This window comes from Hemicordylus capensis, chromosome 6 (genome assembly GCF_027244095.1).
Source record: "Hemicordylus capensis ecotype Gifberg chromosome 6, rHemCap1.1.pri, whole genome shotgun sequence".
NCBI lineage: Eukaryota > Metazoa > Chordata > Lepidosauria > Squamata > Cordylidae > Hemicordylus > Hemicordylus capensis.
In genome coordinates this window covers 58312700-58338017 of record NC_069662.1, presented here as the reverse complement: position 1 = coordinate 58338017, position 25318 = coordinate 58312700, and the positions used below count along the sequence as shown (strand labels likewise).

The following is a 25318-nucleotide window of genomic DNA, read 5'->3' as shown; positions in this document are numbered from 1 at the left end:
CCCTACCTTGGTCAAAACAAATAATTAAATAGATTAACAAACTCAGTCTTCCAAGCCCATACATTCGCTTGTACGCAGTTGGCATTCCCTGGAGGGTTGCAGGGCCTGACACACCTACATTCAAAGGACCTAAGGCGGTCCGAGGCCCTCTGCGTGCCCCTCCACGTGACTTCACAGGGCTCTAAGGCGCCTAAGATGACCTTAGCTCGTTGGACGAGGGCATGCGTCAACACAGCCTAACAAGCCCCGTCAACCCAGCTTCCATGGGGCATCATAGCACACTCTACCACAGGGCAGCCACCTCGGTGGCTTTCACAGCACAGGCGCTGCTAGGGGAAATATGCCGGGCATCCACATGGCCCGCCATTTCTCCCTTTCTCAAGCACTACAAAATTGGGGGACGGGTGCTCCAGCAAGTGGTACAGAACTGATCCACTTCCCCACTCCCCATGGTAACTTATAACTGCTCTGGTAAGTCCCTTTGTGAGCCGTGACCTCCTACTTCGAGGGAGAAAGAAACATTGGAGCTACAGTGAAGGGTTCTTTCTCCTCTGAAGTAGGAGGTCACACGGCCCACCCGTGGATCAGGGACTAGTGTGGTGTCAGGCCATGTCTCTCTGCGCCAACCTTTGGGACTAATTGTTCCGATGCTAACCTTGGAACAACCTCCGTTTCTACCTTGATTAATATCTCAGGGCATCCGTCCTCTATCCTACTCCCTTTGAGTGCTAACCTCTAGTTCCACAACACTGTGGAGTTCTGCAGCCCAATCATGAAACGCAACAGTCGGAACTAGGGAATCACACCTGAGCATGCTGGGAGAAGGGGGACAGACTTCAGCTACTTGAAAAACACCTGAGATTTCCTGTCTATCGGGAGCAAGGAGTGGAAGTCAACCCTTTGTGAGCCATGACCTCCTACTTCAGAGGAGAAAGAACCCTTCACGGTAGCTCCAATGTTTCTATTTCCTCTTCCATTCTCTGCCTCTTCCCATTTGGGCACTGTCTTTTCCCCTCACATTTGGGGGCTGGCTTTTTCTATACCTGGAACCTTGGTCTCATGCTCAACAGCGACCCAGCTGCCAGGCTCAGTGAAGAGGGCAGAGCCCAGCCGTCATGCCTAGCAGCAACCTCAGCTGCAGGGCTCAGTGGAGGAGGAGGTCGATGACCCAAGAGAAGGAAGTGGGTAACTGCTCCACCCATATAAATTGCCCCCCCCCCAAGACACACACACAGAGACAGGAATCAAACATTTGAGATTTTAATGTGAAGTACCCCCCCACACACACACACACACAAATTAGACTTAAGTGCAAGGCTGCCACAAGAAGTTATTACAAACAGAGGGGGAATTTGATAATAAAGCATATAATGTGCACCAAGCACCCAGTCCTAATAGGACTCTAGCAATAGCCCTGCTCAAAAGATGCCAGAACAAGGATGTAAAGGTAAAGTGGACCATCGAGTCTTTGCTAGAATACAGGAGGGGTTTACCATTGCCTCCTCCCGGACACTATGAGACGATGCCTTTCAGCACCTTCCTATATGGCTGCTGCCCAAATAGTCTGGGAAACACAGTGGTGTAACTATAGGGGGGCAGGGGGGCACGTGCCCCCGGTGCCACCCCGCCGGGTCACGTGGGGGGCGCCAAAAAGTGGCTCCCCCCGCCGCCGCCCCTTGAATCGCCTGCCGAGTGTGGCGGCGGGCATGCGGGCGGCAATTCGGCAGCGGGTCGCCCGCAGAGTAGTGACAGCGGCGGCTGGTGTGGTGGCTGGCCTGGCGGCGATGGGATGGCCAGGCCTCCTCCTCAGTGTATGTAGCGGGCACGGCCGAGCGGGGGTGCGGAGTGCAGGCAGCGACGCCGAGCCTGCCTTCTGGCCTGGCGTCGCTTCTGCGCAGGCGCGCCTGGCGCGCCTGCGCAGTTGGGACGCCGACGTCTGCGATGTCGGGATGCCGGCGTCGGCGTCCCAACTGCGCAGGCACACATGCGCAGAAGCGACGCCGGACCAGAAGGCAAGCTCGGTGTTGCTGCCTGCACTCCGCGCGGCCGCTTGGCCGCACCCGCTACATACCCTGAGGAGGCCATCCCATCGTCGCCAGGCCAGCCACCACACCACCCACCGCCGCACTCGGCGCGGCGGGCAAGCCGCCGCCACCACCACTCCGCGGGTGACGCGCCGCTGCGGCCCGCCACATCGCCGCCACTGCCGTCGATCTGCTGCCTGGGCGGCGCCGGCGGCGGCCTAGGTATGTGGGGGCCGGGGGGCAACGCGGGGGGGTGCCATTTCAGGGCGCTTGCCCTGGGCGCCGTTTCCCCCCGATACGCCACTGGGGAAACACACCAGGTGGGATTCGAACCAGCAACCTCTGGCTTGCTAATCAAGTCATTTCCAAGCTGTGCCATTAGGTGCATGTACTGGTGATTAACTGCTTCAATAGCAATTAATTAATGCTTTCATTTGGGCCTTCCTGAGTCAGCCTGAGTGGGATCTAAAATGAACTGAGCTGACATCAAAAGACATGTGACAGTGGGCACACACCTTAGAGCAGGCCTGCTCAACTTAGGCCCCCCAGCTGTTTTTGGAATACAGCTCCCATAATCCTCAACCACGGTGGCCAATAGCCAGGGATTATGGGAGTTGTAGGCCAACAGCTTCAGGAGGGCCAAAGTTGAGCAGCCCTGCCTTAGAGGGAACACTGGCTGTGGGCCCTATGGGCCTGGATCTTTTAATTATCTAGCAGTGCCCCTACTTCTCTCCAGTACTCACTCTGCATATTTGTCAATAATCTCAATATTCCAAAGACACCACCATAAGCCTGCATTGCTGCTCCAGAGAAAGCCAGAATTTGGGTAGCACTGTCCCTGGAATATCTCACCACTTGGAGAAGTGGGGAGTGCATGTAATAGAAGATCCACTTTTGAAAAGATAACTTGGCTGTTATCGTTATGTGCCCTTCTTTGAGTGGCAGAGCTCATAGATGGGGCTGGGGAGGAGAAGAAACAGAAATCTTGGCATCTCTGCAGACTTACAACTTTGTTAGCCACAGGCCTGCAGAGATGCAAATGGAATTTGGTGGATGAACATTTCTGTTGGCTCCATCAAAGCTGGATGGAAGCACTGCATATTTTGGGCCTTCTTTGCTCAAGATGCTCTTCACACCAGTTGTGTCATTATTTATTAGTTATTCTTCCCCTCACGGAAATGTTGCTTTTCAGAAACGGTTCAAAACTTCCGCTTCTGCAGAAATGATTGCAGGAGATGAATGAGTAAAAGATCATTTTTCAGATAAAATCAATTTAGTAGCCTAGGCAATGTGGCCTTTCAAATAATATTTTGACACAGGTTGCTTTATACCTTGTGTAAATAAAAAAACCCACACGATTCTAATCTGCATCCTAGGCAAACTAATGCATTGCTAGATTATTTTTGAGAAGCAGAATAACGAAAGGTAGTCTAAAACATAGGTATCCTTAGGATTTCCCCCCAATTTTAAAACAACAACAACCAATTTTAATCTCTTTTAAGAGACTGGTATAATCAAGTGTATATCAATAAACATGACAGGTGTACATTAAACGGTCAAATGGATGAAATCAATATTTGTCAAGTTTTGAAGTGGAAAGCAAACATTGTGATGCTACAAGCAGCACACATCAAAAATATGTAGAAAGACTTCCAAGAAAAGAAAAAGCTAGAACAAGTATCGATGGGTTTTCTGCCATTTCCAAGGATATACACGATCCTAGTCTGTATTCCAGGCAAACAGATATATTATTTTGAGAAGCAGAATAATTCAGTCAAAGGTAGCCTAAAACATTAGGTATGCTTAAGATTGTTTTCAATCAAAGTCCCCCCTCCCAATTATTTATAAATATTTTCATATTTTCATATTATTTTTCATATTGTATTTTATTGTATTTTACAGTCTGCAGACAGATATGTATTTCTGAAATAAATATTTGAGTCAGGGAAAATTATATTGGGAGCACTTTATGCCTAAACACAGAATTCAAAATCCAATTAAAAGACAGAGCTGGTTCAGATGAACCTCAGTCCAGCAGCACCCCTTCTACATGTGATAAGACTGGAGCCTTGTCACGAATGTAGCCACCTCTAGGTCATTCAAGGATATACAGACATGTTCTCCACATCCTTTACTCAGGTATAAATGGTGATCATCTGGATGTTTAAACAGGGTTTTGCAGCGTGTATGGAGGGGTGATATGGAAGAGTACGTGCTTTAGAATCCAAGGGAAAGTGTGGTATGCAAGGACAAGGCAGTCAAGTGGAAGCAGGAATACTGAATGAACGAGAGATGATTAGCTTATCCCACGCACAGCATTTGCACCCTAGGATTTTATTGTCCCAGAGTGCAGAGGGGCAGTTAGGATGAGGGATGCGCACGGAACCGTGGCGGGGCAGTTCAAAGGCAGCAGGGGTGCCGCTTTAAGAGTGGGGGAGGGTGCCCTTACCCTTCCTGCCACTTCCCTCCGCCGGCGTCCTTTGTTTAGAAAGCTAATCGAGGCGGCAGCATACCTCCCTGCCACCCCGTTGGCCGGATATGGCTGGAAGTCCCTGACCCTCCTGCACACGTGGGCGTGTGTGCATGCTGGTGCGTGCAGGCACATCAGGGATGTCTGGCCAACGGGGGCAATGGGGTGGCAGGGAGATGCGCTGCTGCCCCGATGAGCTTTCTAAGCAAACTGATCCGGCAGGAGGAAGTGGCGGGAGGGGTAAGTGTACCCTTCCCCACTCTTAAAGCGGCACCCCTGCAGCCTTTGAACTGTTACCTGTGAATCTAAGGATAGATATGGTCTGGACATCTAAGGCTATTACACCATGTATGAAAAGAATGGATATTTTGCCTAGGACTTTTTCAGACCATAATCCAATTTGTTTTACATGGAAGAAGAAAGGAATGATTTCATTTCGTTGGAGATTGAATGAATACCTCTTGAAAAAATCAGATGTTGTGGAGAAAGCCAAAAAGAAGTTAAAGGATTATTTTGAATTGAATTTAAATCAAGGAATGGACAATAAAATAATCTGGGATGCAAGTAAAGCGGTCATGAGAGGTTTTTCCATACAGCAAAAGGCATATTTTAAAAAGCAAAGAGGATTGAAAAAAGAGACACTATTGATGCAGATCTCCAAAAAAGAAAGGGAACTATTATGGTCCAAAGATAAGAAGACAGTTACTCAAGCTATCAAAATGTTACTACAACAACTTTCTATGTTAGTAGCAAATGAACTTGCACGGAATTTGAAGTATGTTAAGCAAAGGACATTTGAGTTCGCAAACAAACCAGGCAAGTTGTTAGCTTGGAAAATTAGATCTGCAGGGGGGGGGGGGATATTACATATCCAAAATACTTACAAAAATTGGGCTCTCTTATGATGGAAAGGAAATAAGAGCTGAATTTTACAAATATTATTCAGAACTATACAAAGGCAAAATAGCTGAAGACCAAAAAAATGAGCAGTTTCTTAGGACCAAAAACATTCCAAAACTCTCTAAGGAACAAATAGAAATTAGGAATGCTCCGATAACAATCATGGAAATAACAGAAGCAATAAATTAAAGTAAGCCCAACAAGGCCCCAGGTCCTGATGGATTGACAGCTTTGTACTACAAGTCATTTAAAGATCAAATTTTACAGCCTTTTCAATGGACTATGAATGATATTTTACAAAAAAGGATTATGCTGGATTCGTGGAAGTATGCAAATATTGCAGTAATCCCCAAACCAGATCAAGACTTAACGTTAGTCAAAAATTATAGACCAATCTCACTTTTAAATAATGATTACAAACTTTTTGCTGCCATTCTGGCAAGAAGAATGAAGGTTATATTAAGACATTTTATTCATGAAGATCAAGCTGGCTTCTTGCCAAAGAGACAATTGAGAGATAATGTGAGAACAGTCCTGAATGTATTGGAGTATTATGAAAAACATAATGATAAACAGATGGCGATGGTTTTTCTGGATGCAGAGAAAGCTTTGGATAATGTTTCGTGGCAATTTATGTGGAGATTATTAGATGCAATGGGTGTTGGCAGTAACTTTATTAGGGCAATTAAGACAATTTATTCGGAGCAGTATGCTAAGATTATTGTAAATGGGGAATTATCAGACAACTGTGAAATACAAAAAGGGACTAGACAAGGATGTCCACTTTCCCCATTGCTTTTTATATTGGTTCTAGAAGTGCTTTGTAGAAGTATTAGAAAAGATGATAAACTACATGGCCCCAAAATTGGGAAACAAGATTACAAGTTGAGAGCCTTTGCGGATGATGTTGTGTTTTTTTTAGAAAATCCAGTGGATAAGATTGGAAGACTCTTAGATAAAATACAACAATTTGGCCAGTTGGCTGGATTTTATATAAACAAGGCCAAAACTAAGGTTCTGACTAAAAATATGGATCAGAAATCTTAGGACAGATTCTCTGAAATAAGTGAGTTGAAAGTGGAGAAGAAAATCAAATACTTGGGGGTCTGGTTAACAAATAATAATTCTTTGTTGTTTACAAATAATTATTTTAAAATATGGAATACAGTGAAAATTGATTTACAAAGATGGTCTAAATTGAATTTGTCTTTAATGGGAAGAATCTCAGTGGTGAAAATGAATGTCTTGCCTAAAATGTTATTTCTTTTTCAGACTATTCCTATAATTAACACTCTAACTTGTTTTAAGCAATGGCAGAAGGATATAACTAAGTTTGTTTGGCAAGGGAAAAGACCAAGAATTAATTTTAAGAATCTAACAGATGCAAAGGAAAGAGGTGGTCTTACCTTGCCGGACTTAAGGTTGTATTTTGATGCTGTTTGTTTGACGTGGCTAAAGGAATGGATAACATTAAGAAACCCTAGAATACTTGATTTGGAAGGATTTGATAGAAGGTTTGGATGGCATGTGTATCTGTGGTATGAAAAAAGCAAAATACATAAAGATTTTTTGAACCATTATGTAAGAAGGAGCTTAATGAGGGTGTGTCTGAAATATAAAAATTGGTTGGAACCTAAAACTCTGTTATGGATATCTCCGATTGAAGCTTTATCACGTAAAGAAGTAAATATGCAATTGCATTGGGGTACCTTTAGGGATTTGTTATATTTTTAGGAAAAGGACTGTAAGTTAAAAAGTTTAACTGAAATACAAAATTTGGTTAGAGATTGGTTTCAGTATCATCAGTTAAATGAAATATATAAGAAGGATTTTAAAGTTGGATTTGAGGATCAGATTTCAAGCTTTGAGAAAGAATTATGTGAAAATGATGAAAAATTAGTTTCTAAAATGTATCAACTTCTACTTCTGGAAGAGACAAGAGAGGAAGCGGATAAAACGACCATGATAAAGTGGGCTCAAGATGTGGGTCATAATATAGAAATGGCAGCCTGGGAAAAATTATGGAAAAATGATTTAAAGTTTACTGCATGTTATGCTTTAAAAGAAAATTATTACAAAATGATGTATAGATGGTATCTGACACCAAAAAAATTGGCATTAATGTATAAAAATGTTTCAAACAAATGTTGGAAGTGTCGACATTCTGAAGGCACTTTTTTTCATATGTGGTGGACCTGTGGGAAGGCTAAAGCCTATTGGGATATGATATATAATGAGTTAAAGAAAATATTTAAAATGACATTTCCTAAGAAGCCAGAATCCTTCCTGCTGGGAATAACACAAGGTGTAATTTCTACAACGAATATAACATTTTTTATGTACGCTTCTACGGCGGCCAGAATTATATATGCACAGAAATGGAAGAGTAATGAACTGCCTTCAAAAGAAGAGTGGCTGATAAAAATTTTGGAATATGCGGAGATGGCAAAACTTACACTGATAAGAGACCAAAATTTGGAATGCTTTAAAGAAGATTGGAAACCATTCTTGTTGTATCTAAAGAACTATTTTCCTACTATGGACTTTACAGCAGGGTTTGAAATTTAGTAAAAAACCGCAGGTTGGGTAGATTAACTGTGTTTGTAAGGGTTTAAATTTATGTTTTGAATTACTATTAATAGCAAGGGCAAACCTTATAGCTGATGATTCACGAAGAGATGTGTGCGGGAAGTCCATCTTTGTGTATTTGTGTATGAATGACAATATTACTATTGTTAAAATCAATAAAAATTGAATTTGCAAAAAAAAAATGAATCTAAGCATTTCAATTGATCTCTATGTATTGATCCTAGGGTATATAGTTAACGGAGAACTGAGCTCTTGCTACACCATTTGGATGGTAGCTGAGAAGAGTCCCCTCCATCTTGTATTCCTGAACGTATGTCAGTGGGAAAGAATCTGCTTAGTATGCTTTGGTTCTCATACTGAGGAGCCGGGTAGAAGGACCACTGGACAGCTCACACACCCCCACGGCCATCTGCTCGGCTGCGCAGCGGCTGGAATTGGAATAACTTTTTTTAAAAAACATGGAGCTTTGCAGCGGAGGGTGGGGGGAATTCCTCAAGTCGCGGACCGGCACTCAACTCGTCGTGGACCGGCACCGGTCTGCGGACCGGCCATTGAGAAACTGCGCCCTACATAGCCACTGTTAACTCTGCAGCATTCAATAAAGCTTCTCGGAACTATAAAGTTTTCTCCTCCTTGGTATGTACAAAATTGGCTATCATCTACCAAGTAGATAGTAACCCGTTAGTTAACACCGCCACGGTTCTTAACTACCCCTCTACATGCATTCCAAATATTAAAGTACCCACCCACCCCCCACAAACACACACAATTTGTGGAACAAATGCTGGGCTGAGGAGATGTATGAACTTTCATCTCTGTTGTGGGGTGGACTTGGGTGAATTATTCTCCAAATCATCTGTAATGTATGGTCATCTGTTCATGCTGATCGTAGCAGGAATTGCTAGGCAAAGGAAACCTAGGACAACCTTTTCTGTGCTGGACTGGAGACACTGATGTTTTCGGGGATGGGGAGAGGGAGGGAGGGAGGGAGGGGTGTTAGTAGGAACTGTATATACCATCAGAGACTACACTGCCACAGCTTCACTTACCTCAATCTGCTCGAGAAAGAAGCTGCTCCATTGACACAACATATTATGCTATAAAATTCTGTCTATGCTGCCGGATATATCAAGTTCAGATGAAGAAACATGTTGTGCAATCATTCATTTGAGAATGAGATGCAAAATCCAGCTGTCCTGTGAACAGGGGCATGGCAGATTGAAGAGGGCCCTGGCTAAAAAGTGAAGATGGGCCCCTGCCCCTACCCCTACCCCACCCCCCTCTTCTTCAGAGAGACATGAGTGGGAAAGCAAAGGACAAGCTGTCACCAAGGCCGGTGGGTCTCTCTCCCCCTGGGCTTCAGGGACCTTTGTCCCCCATTGTTCAATTGTAGCCACGCCCCAGCTTGAGAATATTTTATTGAAAAAACAGGATAGAAATCATGCTTCTAGACAAAGACCTTTAGCTACACTAAATATGTCTGTGTTGGATGTCTGCCTTACACTTGAAATATCTCTTCATTTATGAATTCCTTCCCACCAAAACACTAAACACACTTCTTTTTAAAAAAAGTTTGTAGAACTCCAGATTTTTAAAAAATCTTTGTCAGGCTGAACTGCAAAACTAGGAAACACTTCATAAAATGGCAGCCTGTCAATCAAACGCAAAAAAGAAGCAAGAGATTACTGAAAGGAGAAATAAATGGAAGAGCAGCATTGAACCCAGGTTAAAAAAATTCAACAAGATTTTTTTTAAAAAAAAGATTGGTCGGGGTGGGGAGAGAGATTAAATTACATTCCTTCATCTTATCTGACACACTCTAGTTGGTGTATGAATTGTTTAAGACAGTGCCTCCTTAGAACAAGGAAAGTGGCTATTCTAGGCCCCCATTGTGAAGGTTCCTTTTCAACTGCAAGCAACACAGACAGGGCAGCTGTGGCACTATAGAGGAAGGAGGTTACGGCGTTCAGGAAGTGACAGGAGGAGGAGGAGGAGGAGGAGGAGGAGAGAAAGAAAACAGGAGGAATCCACTAGCTCTTGGAGGCAGTTCTGAAGGAATGCAGCGTATTACTTTCTTCAATGACTGAAAGACTCAACCCTAAGTGCGTCCAAGTTTTATTGATGGTTGGTTTGAATTTGTTTTATATGATGGATAGTTGGGTTTTAATTGCACACTGCCCAGAGATTTTATGTAGTGTGGTATATACATATGATAAATTAATAAAGAAAGTTCTGGAACCCTGTAGACTTCTATCAAAAGGAACAGTCATCTGCTCTCGCTAAATGAGTGGCAATGGTTCTTGGTATGCTAGCCATATCTGTAATCATGGGGGAAGTTAACATCTCAAGAGCCTAGAACTCTTAATGCGTAAGCAGAACCCTTTGCTACTGTGTTGGATTTTTTTTAGAGATGACCCTCGGGGTTCTGTTCTCACCTATAGACGTGACTACAGAAATGGCAAATAACGGAACCTTACCCCTATGGGAATCTAGAAGCAGCCACCGACCTGCTCTACGCTGCCTCCTGGTGGGCACATGATAGCATTGCCACACTCTGGAAAGAGCAGAGGACAGAGCCCGTGGGGGGGGGGGGAGGGGGGAGAAAGCAAACCAATGTGTGTCCCCGCAGGTGTGAATGGGTGTCAAGATGGCACTGAAGGAAGGAGTCCTTGTGTCTTGCAGAAACAGGAGCAGACCCCAGCCACAAAGGTGGCTGCTTGGATGAATGGCAGTGGATGGAGGTGGAGGTGTCTGCTCTGAGGGGCCTGCGGTTGTGGTGTTGCTTGAAACAGGGTGGGGGAAGAGAGCCCTCTGATTTCTCAGACAAACAGATAGAAGAACGTGAAGGGTGAGGTTTGAAAGAACCATTACTACTACTACTACTACTACTACTACTACTACTACTTATATTCCTCATTTTGACACAAGTTTCCAAAACAGTTTATGTAATAATAATAAAGAAAGGTAATAAGAAGAAGAAAGAAAGAGTAATAATAAATAAAGAAAGAAAGATGGATTCCCTGTCCCCAAAGGGCGCACAATCTAAAAAGAAAGATAAAATAGACACCAGCAACCATCACTGGAGGGTTACAGTGCAGGGGGTAGAAAGAGCCAAGTACTCCCCTCCCCTGCTCCATGAAGAGAATCCCCACTTTGTCCTCCACTTGGGATCCTCTTGCCCAGTTGGCAGGAGATGCCCCCAAGTCCTGAAGCAACCTCTAGGGGCAAGAGGACCAATGGCCATTGCTGAGGCTCGTGACACATCCTCTAGAGAGGCAAGAGGACAAGAGGACCAATGGCCATTGTTGAGGCTTATGACACATCCTCTTTCATGACACCTCCAGGGCTCAGCTGCTCTTTGTGGGTGAGTTAGGCGAGGAGGGAGGAGGCGAGGTGGAGAGGAGCTGGAGAGATAGAGAGGAAAGAGAGTACTGGAGTTCGTTTCTGTTTTTCAAATTTATTTATTTATTTATCCATCTATTTATCCATCTATTTATTCATCCATTCATTTATTTATCTATTTATTTATTTATTCAGTGTTACAGTTAGTGTTAGTGTTTGTTATTTTGTTGTTTGTTGTTTGTTTCTTTGTTTGTTTGGGGTGGTTTTGGGAGGGGTCTAGGGGGGGGAGGGAGGGACAGTCAGCTTTTAGTTACAGGAGGGATAGTTAGTCAGGAGGGAAGAGTTAGACAGGGAGGGAAATGGGGGAGAAGATGAGGAAAGACCTCCTTGCAATGTAAGTTGGATTTCATCACAGCTTTGCCTGTCTCCCTCTGTTCCTGGGCCAGGTCTGACTAGAGTCCCCTGCCCACCCAATTAGGAAGGGCAACAGCTGTGAAGACACCTATTGTGATGTGCTCCACAGATGTCCCAATTCTAGGGGAGAATTTGAATCCACCCCTCATTTAGCTGGATGAGAACAGAGCTCAGAGAGGAGGTCTGGAGATGAGTGTTTTTTAAAGTCTAAAACAGCAAGGGGTTGTTTAAAAGAAGTTACAAACTTAGATAGAAAGCCTGCACCCTGTACTAACTAGCTCATGGGGAGGGAGGCAGGGAGGGAAGGAGGGAAGGAAGGAAGGAGTTTACCAGGAGTGTCAGCCCATCAGATGAAACTCAGAGATGGACAGAGCGAGCGAACAAGGGGACAGTCCTACACTCTCTGCCTCTGTTCCTAATCTATGAGTGCTGAGAATCGATGCTTATGGAGTCACATTTCCAACATGGGTCCCATCAATCTATGGGCCCCATCATCTCTCATCAAGTGTGAAGACGGTCAGATAAAATTCAATGTGGGGAGAGCTGGTCTACCAGTTGGTTTTCTGGGAGGACTAGTCTATTATTATTATTTCTTGTTTACACAGTCAGACAGGTGTTATTGACTGGTTTGTTTTATCCAGACATCGAGTCCTTCCCAAGGACCTGGGATGCCAGAATTTTATTGTCAATGGTTATAGATATCGTTGCAGAATATAGGCTATTCCCAGTAAAGCTGCTTTTTTTAATTGGCTGATGGTGATTTCTGTGGCCCCTATGGTGTTGAGGTGCTCTGCAAGGTCTTTTGGAACTGCACCCAGGGCGCCAATTACCACTGGGATGATTTTGGTCTTCTTCTGCCACAGCCTTTCAATTTCAATTTGTAGATCTTTGTATTTGGTGATTTTTTTCTATTTCTTTTTCTTCTATTCTGCTATCCCCTGGTATTGCTATGTCGATTATTTTGACTTGTTTTTATTTCTTCTCGACTATAGTGATATCTGGTGTATTGTGTGGCAGATGTTTGTCTGTTTGTAGTCGGAAGTCCCATCATATTTTTACATCTTCATTTTCTTCAACTTTTTCAATTTGATGGTCCCACCAATTCTTGGCTACAGGTAGCTTGTATTTTTTGCAGATGTTCCAGTGTATCATCCCTGCTACCTTGTCATGCCTTTGTTTGTAGTCAGTCCGTGCGATCTTCTTACAACAGCTGATCAGGTGGTCCACTGTTTCATCTGCTTCTTTACAAAGGCGGCACTTGCTGTTTGTTGTGGATTTTTCGACTTTGGCTCTTATTGCATTTGTTCTTAGTGCCTGTTCTTGTGCAGCCAGTATTAAACCCTCTGTTTCTTTCTTCAAGTTGCCATTCTTAAGCCATTGCCAGGTCTTGGTGATGTCTGATTTTCCACTTATATTGTGTAAATATTGACCATGCAGGGGCTTATTTCTCCATTTTTCTGCTCGGTTCTTGACTTGTTCTTTCTTGTAGGCCTGTTTTGTTTCATTGGTGTTGAATAGTTTCGTGTTCTTGACCATTTGAAGTGCATCTTCTTCACTGTCCCTTATATATTCTTCAAGGCCTCTTTTCTCCTCCTCTACTGTTTGATGGACTTTCAGCATTCCTCTTCCACCTGAGCTGCGAGGGAGGTAGAGCCTATCGACATCACTGCGGGGGTGCAGAGCATGATTGATGGTCATGATTTTCCTGGTCTTACGATCTAGCGTCTCTAGCTCTGCCTGGGTCCAGTTTATTATTCCTGCAGTGTATCTAATAACAGGTATAGCCCAGGTGGTTTATGGCTTGTATGATGTTCCCGCCATTGAGTTTGGACTTGAGGATTTTTCTGACTCTCCTGATGTATTCACTTCCAAATTTTCTTTTAACTTCAGTGTGTGCGATGTTATCAGCCTGGAGAATGCCCAAGTATTTGTAAGGTTCTTTCTCTTCCAGGTTCTTGATCTTGCTTCCATTGGGCAGTTCTATTCCTTCTGTTTTTGTTATTTTCCCTCTCTTCATTATTAATGCAGCACACTTGTCTAGTCCAAACTCCATTGCTATATCGCTACTGAATATACGGACAGGGTTTAGCAGTGATTCGATTTCTGACTGGGACTTTCCATACAACTTCAGATCGTCCATATACAGCAGATGGTTGATTTTACTGGATGTTTTAGATGTTTGGTATCCGAGGCTTGTTTTGTTTAGTATTTGTGAAAGTGGGGTCATGGCGATTAGAAACAATAGAGGGGATAGTGAGTCCCCTTGGAAAATGCCTCTTCTAATGCTAACCTGTCCAAGTGCCTCGCCATTGATTGTTAACCGTGTACTCCACATGCTCATTGCTTTTTAAATAAATATCTGAATGTATTTGCTGACACCAGTTGTTTCTAAACATTTTAGTATCCATGTGTGAGGCAATGAATCGAAGGCTTTCTTGTAGTCAATTCATGCAACACTTAGATTTGTTTTTCTTCCCTTGCAGTTTTCTAAAATCATTTATTATTAGTATTCTTATTCTTATTATTATTAGTATTCTTCTTCTTATTATTATTATTTCAATTTCTATACCGCCCTTCCAAAAATGGCTCAGGGCGGTTTGCAAAGAGAAATAACAAACAAATAAGATGGCTCCCTGTCCCCAAAGGGCTCACATTCTAAAAAGAAACATAAGACACACACCAGCTACAGTCACTGGAAGTACTGTGCTGAGGGTGGATAGGGCCAATTACTCTCCCCCTGCTAAATAAAGAGAATCACCATGGTAAAAGGTGCCTCTTTGCCCAGTTAGTCTAACCATTAACCCAATTGGTAGACCAGCTCTTCCCAGAAAAATGGTCCTTGACATAACACTGTTTTTCTGGGAAGACCTGCTCTACCAGTTGGGTTTAATGGGTAGACCAGCTCTCTGTGGTAAAACAGAATTGATTTGACAATGGAGTGCCAACTTCTAGTATGCAGTCCACACCCAGCAGCAGTGTCATCTCCACTTCCTAGTCCAGCAGCATGGTGTCCCTAGCAGCGCCAATGCAGCCGGCACACCAGTGTTAGTTGCACGTGAAAAGTGACTCCTGGCTAGGGCACTGGCCTTCACTTCATCTTGTGGCAGCATAGTCCCCAAACCCATCCCAAACATGATGCACGATGGTGCACCTCTGTCATGCCCCCCATTCTTGTCTTCTTTCTAAATAAAAGGTCCCAGTTGCCTCCACCTTTTCCCTTCCAGGAGGGAGCTGCACCCCTGAGCTCTTTCATGGTCCTTTTCTATACCTTTCAAAGCTCTAACATAAGCTTGGTGTGTTGGGTTGAGCAGAACTGCACACAATGTCTCTGCACCAATGCGTTTTGGCAGCTGTCTCGACTTAATTCCTCAGCCAGAAAGAAGACAATGCAATAGCTGGAAACATATTAGGCTACTTGTCTCGCTGCCCCGGCTGTTTTGCAATCCTTCCCTGTCCCATTGGCCCCCTCTCCTCCAAATGTCTGCTTAAAGGTCTCTTGCTCACCTTCTCTCCGCTCTCTTCTAGGTTGCGAAGGGTCTGCAGCACCTGCAGGGAGCTGTTTCAAGCCTCCCCCTCATGTGACTCCATCACGGGCAAGCCCCCCAGACGGAGGTTCTGGCAGAGGAGGAACCGGATTGAGCCCACTCTGGCTCCTCGTCCAACTCTGGCTCCTCCTCCAACTCCGGATCCTCCGCCAACTCTGGCTTCTCCGCCAACTCCGTCTTCTCCGGTTCCACAAGGGGGCTCCCAGGCATCTTCAGGAGTCACCATCGGTGAGGAGGTGCCCCAGGCTCCTGGGGAATGGTTGGGACTGGGGGTGACTGTTTGAGGAGGGTGGGATAGCTATTGCTTAGCAAACAGGCAGATTTGTGGACCTTCATTCAAAATTGATGGGCCTGAATGTCTTCTTCCCTTCCAGACTTCCAGAGCCCTGCAGCAGAGAAAATAAGAGAACGAGATCAGGTAGGGTATCATGGAGTAAAGGGCAGCCCTCCACAGAGCCCAGGTCATTTCTGTGAGAGGCATTTGCCCCATAGGGGATCTGGGAGCACCCACCCTCTGCTCTGATCCCTTTCCCAGTTCTGCTGCAGTCTCCCCGAGAAGCAGCAGAATAATCCATGGAGGGGGTGGGTTCTCAAGAAAGGACTTGAAGCGACCCTCAAAGTAAGGGTGTCTGGTCCATTTCCAGGAAGTCACAGAGAAGTCCTTCCATCACTAACAGCTCAATACTTCTAATTTTCAGGTCATCCTCTGGTGGACAACCTTGCTGACTTCCATCGTGGAGAGAGTGCATGACGCTGAGTCCAGGTGGGAGTATCCAGTGGAATTCAGCAAGGTGATGGCTGTGAAAGCCGTTTTGGTGAGTGAGACGCAGCAGAGAATGGAAGAGAATGGCCAAGCGCAGGCTCAGTCTCAACCTGACCTCCAAGACTGTGTGTTTGCGGCATCATCTTGTTTGTTTCTTTGTTCTTCTATTTATTATTTCTCTGTGTAAACAACTTTGGAAACCTCTGTTGAAAAACAGTGTGAAAATGTTGTTGTTGGAGCGATCCCAATGAAGTCCATGGGTACTGATCAACTCTCCTCTGCTCTTTACCTTCTCCCAGGAGATAATGGAGGATGTTACCGCACATCCTGACCCTGGCTCCTTCTTCAGGAAAACCCTGGACACCGTCACGGAGCTGAGGTAGACTCATAGTCATCAGGGATTAAATCGGAGGGGTTTGTTTCAGGAAAGGGCAGTGGCAAACTAGACAAGATCTGTAACTGGATCTGCCCCTTTTAAAAAGATGACAATGAATTCTAAGGGGTTTTGTAAAATCTTCTTAAGTTATAAGGCTAGAGGCAGATAAGGCTAGAGGTAGCCTTATCTGCATCAGAGCCTCCCCAGGCGTGGATTGGTCATTTTTTTAAAAAGAGGAGAAACCGTCACAGACCAACCGTCTTGACACTGGCTTTGTTGCCCTGTTCCTCTTCTCTCCATGAGCTTCCCTTGGCTGAATCACCAGCCCTGCTCACACGATGAAATCTTATATTCCCCCCTCCCCCCTTCCAGCAAAATCAAGCCGCCGTTGCCCGAGGAGCTGCGGTCGGCAGTGCTGCACGTGGCGGTGTCCGGGGCCAACTACCTGGAGCCAGGGACCCAGGTAAGTTCTCATTGAGCTTTTTCCTCCTGCGGCACAGACTCCTGCTGCTTCTACTCCTGGGGTCCTTGCAATGGTTTGACTGCCTGCAGAGGTTCTTCCTTACATTTCTGATCTTCCGGGATCATTGTGAGTAGCCTTTCCTATTTCCAAATAGCCTGGTTATTTCTCGGCCCAACTGGAATCAAACACGATACTGCCATAAGCATGAGTGCTTTTTCAGTATTGTGTTCTTAAGATGTGTTGTCTCTCATACTCATGCCTGATCTTCTCTCTTCCCCCTAGAATGAGACCTTTCAATCTCTTCAGAGAATGATTAGGGGGTTTCTGGAGGAGGCCCCCTCGGTCGACAACTTGACCAGCATCTTGACGGTAAGTGCAATTTAATGTGTAATGTGCAATTTAATGTGTAATGTGCCCTATTCGGACATTAGGCAGTACGTGTGTACAGGTGTCTGAACACTTGGACGTGATTTTGTCTGCATGACTGTAGTTGCATTCCTTTACAAAGTGAACCCGTTAGAAACACTGCAAACTAAGTTCATAAGAACTATATTACAGCTGCCATGTTGTCTCCCAAATACTGTTATTAGAAGGGAGGTGGGTCTGGTTAGATTTGAATCACATTATTGGAGATCTATCATACTCTACTGGTTAAAATTGGTTTTCATGAAAGTCGGCTTAGTGCATTTAATTCTGGAAGACTCCTTTAAATCCAATTGGAAATTGGCAATTACAGAAAAACTTCTATTATATGGATTCTCTCATGATGATTTTATTAGATTAGGTTTCGATCAGGCCAGAAGAGAAATTGTGCAACGTTTCCATGACGTGGAGTTGCAGATGGATCATGCAAAGTTACCGATTAGCATTTACATAGGTAGCCAGTGCACCGAGCTCAAGCCTGCTACATATCTAAGTAGCATTTTAATTCCAAAATTTAGACGAGCTCTAACACTTGCCCGTGTAAATGCTCTCCCAACAGCTGTGCTCCATGGGAGATTCCAGGGTATACCATACACATCAAGATTATGCCCTTGTGGATCTGGTAACGTTGAAACAACTGCTCGTGTTTTACTGCACTGTCAATATTACAGAGACATAAGACGCCAACAAATTGCCCCACTTTTGATAAATCTTCCGGGTCGTGGAGAGGATTTCTATTTAAACTATTTGCTCACTAATCCTAATCCGGATGTTATTCATATCGTGGCCAAATATTGTTATATAATATGCCAAATGCATATAAATGTAGTCTGATTTTATATTATCATCTTATTATTGTTATTATCATTATTATTTTAATATTGTTGTATTGCTGGTCTACGACCAAAATAAAGTTTTACAATCAAACTGAATTGGGGGGATGTTTGTACAGGAATAGATCCCTCTGAAACTTGTTTGGACAGTCAGTCAATGGGTATCCTGTAATGGGGCCAATTCCTTCCGGGCTTAGCTCTCAGTAGCATGGCCAGGGATGATTGAGGCCAGTGCAATGACTGAGCTGCTCTTTCAACCCACAGGAGCTCCAAAGGTACAGCACTGCAAAGGATCCCCAGCTACAGGCTCTGGCCCAGGAAGCCTGCAGCTGTCTCCTGCAACATGCGGCCAGCCTGCCAGCTTTTCATGTAAGTCCCCCTCAGTGGACATGGCTTGGCTCTTCTTCAGAATCCTCTGGGACCCCTGCCAGGTGCCAGCTTCAGAAGAAGACCTCCTATGGGTCTCTGGTCACCCTGGGGCTGCCTGGCAGCACACTTGCTGCAGAAGGGCTGTTTCCACTGGGGCTCACCCAATGCCCCTTGGGACAGCAGCAGTGGCAGGAGGAACAGCAGAGAGCTGGGTTCCCCCTGTGTCTCTTCTGGCTGCCCAGTGCCCCAAAGAGCCACGCTCCATCTTTGGTAATCCTCAACTTTGAACCCAACTGTATCATCTTTTTGGTACTCATAGACATGGAAAAAGAAGTCCACATATTGATTAAATAAAACGCATCTCTATCTCTGCAGCTGAAAACACTGAAGGATCTTTTCCCGGTAGCATCCAAGAGCAGCATCCAAGGTAACTTGGGCTATTTCCAGGGAAGTGGGGAGGGCGGAACTGTATCCCTGTAGACCCTCCTTCGTTGATTCAATATGCACGAGTCCCTCCTTACCTCTTATCCAAGTCAATTCAAATAAGAAAATCAAGTCTCTTCTCTTCTCTTCAGATGACCTTGTGTTGGAAGAATTTGACGAAGAGGAGGAGTTTGGTAAATGTATGAGCATCAGAAAGGAGAGAGTGGGAATGATTGAAGAGCCATTTGATATGCCAGAGACTTAATGTTTTGTTTTCTGTTTGGTTTTGCAGGGTGAGAGATAACTGCTGTTCAAACCAGAAGAATATGCTATCCTAGACACCAGGCCAGGTTTATCCAACACTTGCTTGGGCTGATGGCATCATCCACTGTGGCACTGCCCCAGGCCTCAGCAGTTGAGTCTCAGCAGTTTTTTATATCATTGATCATGGTATCCTCCTGGAGCCCCTGAAGGGGTCCTTCTGCTTCCACGGCTGCGCTTGTGGAGAAGTGCTGCAAGATTGCAACCCATTTCCAATGGAGTGAGAAGGGGAGGCGCATGCTCTGTGAGCAGCAGCGTGAGCTTGACCTCCCTCGACACCTCATCCATGGGGATGTTGAGAACTGGTGGGTCGCCACCCTTCTCTTGCTCCAGCACCTGCTAAAGCAAGAGGTGGCCATCCACAACTTGGCAAAGTATCGTGGGGTGTGTGTGTGTGTGTGTCCTTTCCAACTTGGAGTGGTAGCTCATGTCTCGGCCAGTCTTGGCACTCGAGCCCTCCCTGTTTGCCACAAAGAGTGTACTGAGGCAATGCCTCTTAGCCAGGCTCTGCCCACCACACTTCTCCTGGAGAAGGTGATGAGAGAACTCCAGACCTCCCTGACCATTAGGGACGCCAAAGCCCTGGCAGGTTGGCTGAGGACTGGATGGGTGGAGAAGCTATGCAACAAACTGAGTGACGCAGGAGACCATACTTTGGCCTGCCTGTGTTGACCCAACTATGAAGGGCAATGCCATCAGCTCTGGTTGAGTGGGTTAGTGAAGCAAAGCAGAGGAGGCTCAATAACCAGGGGGAGGGTGCTGGCACACCTACTTCTAGCGCATGTTCCACACCCAGCACCAGTATGGGTAGGTCTTCGCCCCCTCCTCTTCCCAGTCCAGCAACGTGGCATCCCTGGCAACACTGCTGGCAGCTCCACATGTTTGTTCCATCCAGCAGGGGTGCCTTGGCACAGGAGGAGAGAGGGGGCACCCTGCCTGGAAAACGGAGCTAGCCGAAACAAGGTTGGGTGTACGTCTACGAGGTGATTCATAGTCAGAAAAATTAACCGCGTGTTCGGCAACCTCTGGTTTCGTGTTATGTGCGAATGTGGCCAGTGTGTATCATCATCCCTACACGAGTCTGAAATGCGGACCAGCCAGCATAAAGCAATGGGCACTTGACAGGGTTTCACACTGAACAATGTACTACTGCTCCATTCCAAAGCAGGTTAGCTGCCCTTCAGTCTCATTGAAATCAAAGGGACCGTCAAGTCAAGGCTCAACGTTAAGCTCAAAGGAAAGCACGGAGCAAACCATGTCCACATGAAAAATTCTGAAAAGCTGAAAAGCTTGGGTATACTCTCACCAACAGGAGTTGGTTCAATGAAAGAGATTACCTCACTGACAATGATTCTTAGGAACAGAGTTACGCCCTTGCAGACTGAGCTGCCAGATCAAACCTAGACCTTTTGTCTAGGTCACTTTGCAAGAAGGCTGTGCGGGTGTGTGTGTTAATAGAATTTAAGAGCAGATGCAGATGCAAAGCTGCTACTTTGCTTCAAAATAAGGACAAATATCCTCAACTTTATTCTGTGCCTGGCATAATATTTAAGATGGAGAAGGGGGAAATGTCATCTTATTCTAGATCTTCAAATATACGCAGATATGAGGTTTGTGTGGATGCAGACCCCCTAGCACAGGAAATATAGTGCATAAATGAAAAGCAGACAGCTTAATTTGGCAGATTTAATTCTTTTCCCTTCTATTATACAAAATATTTTACCATTTAAACACATTTTCCCAACAAAAAATCATATACAGATATTTATATTTAAAGAGCCAATTACACAGAAGGAGAATCATGTGCACAGAGATCACCAGGCCCCTTTTACTTGACAAGAACAAAATGGCAGAAGGATCATTCAGACATAAATCTTGTCCTGATCTTTTGAGGTGCAGGGATTCAACTCCACTTGCCCTCACCCTCCTTCCCTTGATGCATTCCTATCTGCATCAGCAGAGAAGTGGGAGAGTTGCTCCTTCTTCTCATCCAGAGGGATATTGTTGCCTGTATTCTATGCTGGTACTCAACGAGATACTTTCAGTCATTGTGTGTTGTACCTTTAAAGTCAGCAACACCTTTGCAGGTGAAGGCTCCAAATTCCACGGTGATTCCTCCCCTTGAAGAGGGGCTGTTGCATGCAGGAAGATGTACCAAGGACACTTCCGCTCTCACAACTGATCATGTGCAATTGTAGGCCCCCTCCACTCCCGTTTCTTTCACTCCCTTCCAGTTAGTACCCTCTTAATCCAAGTCCAGCTGTTGAGCAGAATAGTGACTGCACGTTTTGCTCCATAACTTTGCTTTTACAAGGGCTAGAGTTTACCTTTAAAAAAAAATGAAAACTGAAATCTGGGCGAATCTGGGTGGCTAAGTAATCCAGGTGAGATGCTTGAAATCCGGGTAAAACCCGGAATTCCGGAAGCATGGCAACTCTAGTTCACACTGAATTATTGGAACATCCATGCCAAAGTCTAGCTTGACCAAGAAACAGCCCCCAGGAAAAAGGTTCTGCCTCTGAAAGAGCATGCAGTTTGGAGCAGGACTGAATCTCAGTGGCTCCCATTAAACTGGCTACAGTCTGGGACGCCATGCGCTGAGGAAACTAGACCTGCCCATCATCTCACACACAAGTGAGTACTGTGCAATGAGCACTATAAGATATTCCCCTCAGGGGATGGGGACGCTCTGGGAGGAGCACCTGCATGCTTGTATTCAGATGGTTCTAAGTTCCCTCCCTGGAATCTCCAAGATTAGGCCTGGGAGAGACTCCTGCCTGCAGCCTTGGAGAAGCCGCTGCCAGTCTGTGTAGACAATACTGAGCTAGATGGTCCAAAGGTCTGGGCAGCTTTCTATGTAAGTCATTAGAGCTAGGGAGCTGCATTAGCCCCCACCCCAGCTGTGCCCCATGCATATCCTTTACTTTCCCCCACTCACTGGTATGGGGGAGAGCTAAATGCTGCCGTTGAGGATGCATTTGTGTAGAGGGAAGCATGCAAGAGCCTCCTGAGAGGGATCCCATTAGAACACTCACCGCCACTAAAAGCCATGGAACTTAGAGGTTCCCCTTCCGCACACACTCTGCATGTCATACCGATGGGGGCTTTTGCTACTAAGTAACAGTGATCACCTTCCTCACGAGTGTGTGTGTTTTCAAGCCTGTTGAACAATCCACATTCTCTGCCCGTATCATTGTGTGACTTTTGCAGCTTTTTATAGGTTACAGCCTGTCAATGATTAGCCCAAACAGTTCACTGTTAAGGGCTTGTCATTTATATTTTGTAACTAAAGATAGAAACATAAATACCAAAGAATAAATTCAGCAGTATTTAAAAGAAGCCCAGTTCATTCAGGGCAAGGTGGGGGGTGGATAAAGCAGTGGGCGGGAGGCACTACAGGGACAGTTAAATTAGTATGCAGTATAAGGCTAGTAATATGAAACAAGGGTGGGGTGTTTTGTTTTTTTTAATGGGAGCAAGGCACTGTTGCTCTTGACAGCTGGTTGTAGTGATGCTCCTGAAGAATGACATCTAATGTTGCAGTACTCCTGGGCACTTTCCAGACTGTGAGCTTTACACCACAAAAAGTGGAGTAAACGGCAACGGTTTGTGGCGCCAAATTCAAACTGCATTAGAGATCCATTGTAAGGGGGCAAGCCTCCTACCACGGGCAGATACGGCTATTTTTTTGCAACACAGATATGATGTTATAGGGCTGTGACACAGCAATAAAATCTGAAAGAAGGTGTCGGAAATATGAACGGCACCTTCCATACAACGCAGGGGCTGTGATGTCAAAACACAGGTAATGTGGAAGCACACTTAAGGGACCCATTGCAACACCGTGATAGCGTGCAATCTGGAAAGTGCCCTGCTGACGCACCTGCTTCCAGTTGACAGGACCCGAACTCTCCTTTGCCGTTCGGCTGCTGTCAAACGTGCTCCCTGGATGAACACCTTGCAGAGTTCCTGCTTGTAAACCATGACAGCAGAAAGGGCTATCATCATTTATCACACACACAAGAATAATGATGATGGAGCTGTTAGTGCAAAGGACAGGTTATACACCATTTACTACTACAGTGAATGAGGAAGGAAATTCTACTTCATTGGTTTGATTTTTTTCCCCCCATTGGTTTCCTGCTCTTCGGTAGTGGGGGTATACCTCAGTAGCACAGATGTAACCTAGATAGTTAGGTTAGAACCTGGTTAGAAGCTAGATGGTTAGGCAGAACCTGGTTTACAAAAATCAAGGGGATCTAGTGATCCCCTGCATCTCCAAAGAGAGCACTGTTACAGTGCAGTTTTAACTGGTTTGCTCAAAAGAAAGATGATTTCTTTCAATGGGATTTATTCCAAAATAAGAAGTACTTGCACTATTAAACTCAGATTACTAGAGCGCAATTATGCACATAAATAACAGCATTAACCCAGAAGGGAAGGAGTTTCTTTTTCAGAGAATTAAATTGAGGTCTCTGCATTAGTGCAAATCTGCAGGTCCAATGCATGTCTACCCTAGGAGTTATTTGCCCATGGCTTCATGCTTCAGAGTAAATATTGAGGGAAGCCACTTTGAATTACACGCGCATCACTGAGGGAAGCAGCCCCTCCCCTCTGCTCTCAGTTTTTGTTTTTGCAAGTTCACATGGCATGCCTCCATGTTTTCCTTCTAGCCAATTGGGGGAAGGGGGGAGAGAGATTACTAAAGAGCTATATCTGCATTTCTAAAGAGAGTATCCCTCTTATCATGCTAATGATTCTATGTCAGTGCCTCTCCCTATTTGCTCCAGCCCTTTTCGGGGAAAGTAGCTTAAAAAGAGCATTTAAAAAAACTGAAAATACATTAAGATAAGCTAGAATTTGCAAGACAAAGCCCCATTTGTGTGTGGAGTGGGTCCAAGGATCTTGAAGGGACTTCAGGGTATGTTTGGCTGGTGTGTGAAGGCACACACTCTCTTCTGAAGGAGATTTGAGGTAGAAGCCCTGTCTGCAAAGCCTCCTGCACATTTACACTGTGCTTGTACACCTACTCCTCACCTTCTGTCATCAGTCAAGGTCTGGTAGGGCATCAGCATGAGATATCTGTATGGGATTAGTGCCAGCAGGGAGCTCTCCTGTGGCACTTCATTCCTGATTCAAAGAAGGAATAATTCCTTGCATTCCCTGGGCTCTTTGAGGTTTTGAACTTGGATCCAAATGTTTTATTGCAGGGGTTCTCAAACGGTGTCTCGGGACCCCCAGGAGCTCGCAAGCAACTTTAAAGGGGATTCAGAGTCAGAGAGAACTGTTGAGAAACGGGAACTTACCCACTCTCTGTGTGGCATGGGGACAGTCAGGGGAGATGGGAGGTAGACACAGACAGGAGCTGACACAACCCCCTTGGCCCTCCAGCTGTTGTTGAACTACAACTCCCATCTTCCCCAGCCAAAACAGATTGTGACTGGAGATTCTGGGAGTCATTCAACAACAGTTGAAGGACCAAGTTTGCCCACCCTGACCTAGCTCCTCACTGCTTTCAACCCTGGGGGCAGGCACAGAAGCCGATAGGCCAGAAGAGAGTTTCCCAGTAGATGAGTTCCAACAAGTGTCCCTCCCCTCCCCTCCCCCCCCTCTCTCTTGAATTTTCTTCTGGCCCATCAACAGAGGCGTAACTAGGGAAAACGGCGCCCGGGGCAAGCACTGAAATTGCGCCCCCCCCCCCCCCGCGGCCGCCCCCGGCTGGGGAAAGCAACGGTGGAGGGGAAAACACACACACACACACACGACTAGAAAGGCGCTGGGGAAAGCAACTGTGGAGGGGGAAACACACACACACAGGAGGAGGAGGAGATGGGATTCCTCTGCCTGCTGAAGGCTGGTAGGGGGAGGGCTTGCCTTGGGCTTGAGAAGAGCCGAAGGGGAGAAAGCATGCCTCTGAGGGAGACCTGGCATACTTTTGCTTGCTTGCTTCTAGGGACACCTCCCGCAAGGAGGGGGGCAGCCCGGCCAGAGGTGCCGAGAGTGAGACACCCACCCCACCATACAGTTTTCTACATGTTTTTACACTGACTGAATCAATTGAGC

General features: G+C 45.5%; 1 protein-coding gene across 7 annotated transcripts in view; it reads left to right on the top strand.

Annotated features, from left to right (window-relative positions):
- LOC128329916 (uncharacterized) overlaps window positions 1-25318 on the top strand; it is a 481088-nt gene that overhangs the window by 313299 nt on the left and 142471 nt on the right. The gene's annotated exons all lie outside the window — the stretch shown is intronic.